Here is a 6000-nt window from a genome sequence, read left to right as displayed (position 1 = left end):
TGCATAATAAATTACGAATTTTTGCTTATAGCATTATTTATCAAACAAATGCATAATAAATTACAAATTTTGTTAATAACACACACGCACACACGTTCACACGCGTACACGCACACACACACGCGTACACGCACACACACACACGCTACACACTCTCACACATACACACGTAAGCGCACACAATTTCAAACAAACTCTCACACGCACACACATTATAATACACTCTCACACACACACACACACACGTATTCGCACACACTATCACACACACACATGTGCACACACGCACACACATATCGCAACGTTTGACTAATAGCAATAAAATATGGTAAAAAAAATCAACTCAATAATTGTCTTAATAGCTCATTAAAAAAAATTGACTCTTTTTTTTCCTACAAATCTAGTCATCCATAAAAAATGGTGATAAAAATAGCCTATTTTTAATATGTAGTCTGTTATTTTCAAGATTTTCCGGAGCAAATGATAAAATTGAAACTGTTAAGTCCCGCATCTCATATCAAATTCTTTATTATACAAATTAGAATTTGGAATTATGTCTAGCTGTTCAATTCTCAGTCCTTCAAATTGACTTGGGAAAAAGAATCATTAGCGAGAAATAATATTTGAAAACTCACATTTAGATTTGCACCTTGCATGTTGAGGACTGTACGGGCCACATCATTCCCACCTTGCATTGGTCGTGAAGGGCTCGGTAATGTTTGATAGGAGGTGACTTCACAATCTTGTGCAGCAGTAACGTTATGAGCTATCATCCACTCTCTTTTCAGCTTTCTACCCGGCTGCATAGGGGTTGGCACGGGTGGGTCTTGGGCAGGCAGCACCGGTCTGGAATGGATTTGGGTGGCCCCCGATGGGCTTTCTATCTCGACTTGTTGCATTGGAGTAATGCCGTTATCCTTAGTTCTCTTTTCCGGGGGGAGTAATTGTACGAATCCACCTCCTCCTCCTTAAAAAAGAAGAAAAATTTAGTATGGAAAAACGATTTCCCTTTTTACAGAAAAAAAAATTAAAATATTTAAGCATACTTTCAACTAACTACAGTTAAGTTCGCTAAAGGCGAGCTATTTTATTGTGAAATCACATAAAAAAAGCTCATTGTTCCTTTAGTAGCCATGCAATTAGACTATAAATTAAGATATTTGTGCATACTTTCACCTAACTACGACTAAGTTTGTTAAATGTGAGCTAAAATCCAAATTAATACAAAACTTAAAATTTCTCCCCAAGAAAATATTTGAATACGATTTGGTTGTATATAAATTCTAAGTTTCTGGCTAGAATTACACAAACCCCGTCTTGATCATCAACCTTTTGTTTTCATAACTCAGATAAGACACGTTTGAACTCTGGCTTCAAAAGGGTGGGATGGCAAAATGATTTTATTTGGAAATAAATTAAGAAATTTAGTAGGCTGAACTCACATTGCAAATTGACGTATCCATTGCTTTAAAGTTAATAATATTCAATGTACTATCTATGATATATCAAATCATTATGAAAATTAAATCGTAAGGTAAGAGCATTTTATACAAAATCTCAAGGACGAATAAAAATCAGTCCTTTTATTTATAACCAATCACCAGTCGAGTTATCATATATGGAGCAAGCTCCGATGTCTCTGATTGGCCCCCTAAAAAACGGATGTTGGCTCAAAAAACAGTCTGGTTGAAAAACTTGGAGTTGAAACACACTTGTTTGGGGAATTCCCACTCATACTACTCGCTTTTTTGCAATGTTTAGGAACAGGAGGCGAATCCCCCGATCGCTGGAAAGGCACCAACGGGACATAAGCAAAACGTGTTTAATCACGTATAGAGTTTCCATAGAATAACATTGGAAGGAACATAGCGCTATAGAATAGCATGGGAGGGAACATAAGCCCTTATAATAGCATAGGAAGGAATATGGTGCTATAGAATAGCATGGGAGGGAACATAAGCCCTTAGAATAGCATAGGAAGGAACATAAGCCCTTATAATAGCATAGGAAGGAACATAAGCTCTTATAATAGCATAGGAAAGAACATAGCGCTATAGAATAGCATAGGGGGAACATAATCCACCCAAATCCATAAGTACATGCCCTGAAAAGGTGTCAAGGAACATAATCTCCCCAAATAGTACAGGAAGGAACATAGTCGGCTAGAATCCATAAGTACATGCTCTGGAAAGACGCCAAGGAACATAGTCTCGTAGAATTCCATAGATATAATCTACTACCATCTAGGGCTAAACGGAAAGCAGGTCGTCCCCGTCTGGGGTGGGAGGCCTCCACAAAGAAAGATTCACAGGAACTAAGAACTTCTTTGGAGGGTGTACCAATGGAGGCTTTGAGTAGATTGGGATGGAAGAGGAGCGTACGTAGCTGTGTTGGCCTCAGGCGGCTTGGTGCTGCGGTGAGTTGTTAGTAGTAGTAGTAGTAGTATACAATTCCTTTGTGTCCGGAGCGCTATAAATAGAAGATAGATAGGGATTTGAATCAAAAGTCCTGTTTTGGATTTTGAAAGTGACAGATATTCTATTAGAAAAACGGACGATTTTGAGAAAAAGGCGCGGGGGAGGGGGCCTAGTTGCCCTCCAACTTTTTTAGTTGCTTGAAAAGGGCACTAGAACTCTAAACTTCATTTACGAAGGTTTTTATTAGTAATAAATATACGTAACTTGCGAATTAACTTACGTAACGAACTTCTATATTCGTATATTTTTATAACGTACATTAGGGGGTTCACCCCTTAGTCAATACATCAATCTTTACGCTAAACTCCATTTTTTCCAATTGTTTAAGAAAAACCCCATAATCACAAAGACAGTTTAATTAGAATGGATAGCTCTTTTGAAAGTACTAAATAACCTTTGCGTAAAGAGCGAGGTATTGACCTTGGGGGTGAACCCCCTTATATAGACATCCAGTTCCCCTAGCTGATTCTTCCATTGTCCAAGGGCCACCATAAGTAGAAGCCCTCATACAATGCCTTTGTCCCAGGGACACTGTAAATAGAAGCCCCATGCAATTCCTTTGTGTCAGGGCGCTATCAATAGAAGATAGATAGGGATTTGAATCAACAGTCCTGTTTTGGATTTTGAAAGTGGCAGATATTTTATTAGAAAAAATGGATGCTACCAGGAAATGAAAAAGCAAATGGGCAGCTGCTTACCTGATGGTGAGTCTCTCTTAGTTTTTTATTAGAACTTTCTGGCCTATTATTTAAAAAGCATCTCCAAGAAAGTTAGTAAAGGGTAACCCTCTTGTTCTATACCCCCTCCTCTCCCTCCACACATTAAGATGACCATATTAATTTTGTAGCTCATATTATTCTCTATACGAAATGAGCTTGTAAAACCCAACCTTCTTTCATCATCGGTAAATTAAGCTATTCAAAAAAAATAATCTTCTTACCGATAAAATACTGTTTTCGAGAAAGATATCTCTTTTCCCACACGAACAGATGTGCGTTTAAGCCTAGCTAAATATTATCCATCTAATTTGAATCGTATCACAGCCAATTGCGGTCTCTCTTGTCCACGGTTTTAACTCTATAATTAGCAAAACCTACCTGTTGTGAAAATGAGGGTGTTGTTTCTAGCTGTAGCCTAATTCAGCAAAAAGGACTTTTTCTTGCCTTTTCTCATCAATTTGACGACATAATTTTTTACAGTAAATCTTTATGATTTGCAAGGGGGGTGGTGTTAGTTACTATTAATATCTCAATACTTAAAATGTAATTGATTCCCTTTTGAGTAGTCAGTGTTTATTTGGGGGAGGTACGTGGAGAATTTGCGTAAGTTAAAGGGGCACTTACGACAGCAGCACACTAAGATGAAACAAACTGCTTCTTCACGTGAAATATAACTTATTAATGAAAAGGGACGGATTCAGTAAGCAAGAAATAATGCGTCCCCCTCCCCCTAGTCGTAAATCCGAAGTTTGGTGAGTGTCGGGTTTATTTCTAGCAAATTCTAGTTTAGCTACTCACAATCTTGAAAAAGGGGGTTAGGGGAATGAGACTAAAAAGGTATTTGAGGCCAGGATTTTATCGCTCTTAAGACGATTAATAAAATATTTTTAAAAGCTTAACATACCTGCATTACGTTGGAGAGGGGGAGGGTTTCTGGCAATGATAAAGAGGGGGATGTCTTTAAATATTTATAAAAAGAAATTAATTGATGAATAGAAAATATTTCTATACCTTTTTTTTCAATTTTTAACGCTCCCTTAGCTTTGATATAGAATGCAATGACATGAATTTAAGAGGGGAGGGCTTCTGGAAAGCATAATGATAGCGAGGAATACCCCCATGTATACAAGCCCTCTTTTAAGGAAGGTTGTTTTTTATACAATTTATTTTATAGGATTCTCCAGAATAGCTGACCCCAATGAAAAGGGCAAGAGGGAGCGATGCAACTCCTGTACAGTGACTAGAGATGCCTGGCTCATCCACGGCCACACTATGCCAAGTCCCTGCGCCCTCTATGCAAGCGTTATATTTAAATTTGAAGTTATCATATATTTTGCAGTAGGTTGCACCAAGACATGGCCTACTGTAGAAAGAGAAAAGCCAAGACAGATAGTCCAAGTAATTGTGGAGTCAAATGAGTCATATGCCTGTGCAATATGACAGTCAAGCTGCCGGACCTTCCATAAGCCTCATACAAGGCTTGATGCACCCCCTTCGGGAAGCGGCATGCAAGCTGCTGCTGATCTAAATGTAAGGCTTGTTATTTTTCTATCTAATTTTTATTCTATTTTAGTTAACTATTGGAGAGCCCCCTCCTAGGGCTTTCATTTCGTCTTGCATATTCTTTCAGCCTAAAAAAAGTGTTACATGGCATTTTTGCTATTTTTTATGTGATTTCACATTAATTTTAGTCTAATAAAGGTGTTAAATGATAATTCTTTCTAGTTTTTATGTGATTACACATTCTTTTCAGGCCTTGAAGGCTCTTATTGGTTAGTTTTGAAGGGTTCGGAAATGCCCTAAAGGACATAGTGTTTTACTCTTGAAGGGTCCTAATGATGGGGAATAGGATATTCTTTTCAGGAAAAACTAAAATCTAACATTAAAAATTTTTTCGATTATGGATTTGTGACTCTATAGACCTGTTAGTTCCATCTACCCCCCGTTAGTTTTGAAGGTTTTTTTTTCAATATAAGAGCGGTAGCCTGTTAGATTAATAGTTTTGACTGAAGATCCCGCATCCTACGAGAAAAATAGCTACATAAGACATTCTTCTCGGGAAATAGCCAAAACCTTGTATTGAATTTTTTTTTGGGGGGGGGGGCACATGGTCCCATTAGTTTTGAGCCCCCGGCTCGTTAGATTAATATTTCTTTCATTGCTAAAAGGAATAATTTTTTTCAGGTCGATTTCGACATTGATGAGCTCCCAATTAACCTACTAGGAGCTGCACCGGCGGATGATGACGCCAATTAGGAAGTATCAGCAAGGGCCACTAATTTGCTCAAGATCTTGCCAGGCGCAAATCCCCCTATGTAAGAACTTTTAATAAACATAAGCGCTCAACTGCTAGTGAGGGGTACACAATCTCAGTACAACCAAAGGGGGAGCCTTTTAGAGGCTTGTCACATTTATAGCCAGTAGTATGGGTTCAAAGGGGTCATTGGAGACCCATTAAATTTATAGCAAGTAGTGTGGGACCAGGAGAGTGGTGGGGTTATATTGCCCTTTCAAAATTATTACGTACTAGTGAGGTCATTCAAGCTCATTCTTAACTATTCTATTCCCCTTTCATAGGATGAAATGTTCCAGTGAGCTATTATGCTCTTATTATTTTTCTAGGTTCACTGAGCAATATCGCAAGGGGCTTACAACCTCTATGAGGATATAAAGCCATTTATGGAATTGGAACAGGCCCCGGAGAGTATTGAAAGTAAGAGGGTTTAAGTGCGGAGATGAATCTAGTTAATGCAGATCTCCTATGTTTGATTTAGACAGTTATTCGCGGGGTCTCGGCCTTGATA

The sequence above is a fragment of the Artemia sp. Qi Xiang Cuo genome, chromosome 17 (genome assembly GCF_049724085.1).
Source record: "Artemia sp. Qi Xiang Cuo chromosome 17, ASM4972408v1, whole genome shotgun sequence".
NCBI classification, from domain to species: domain Eukaryota; kingdom Metazoa; phylum Arthropoda; class Branchiopoda; order Anostraca; family Artemiidae; genus Artemia; species Artemia sp. Qi Xiang Cuo.
Note: the sequence above shows the minus strand (reverse complement) of the source record.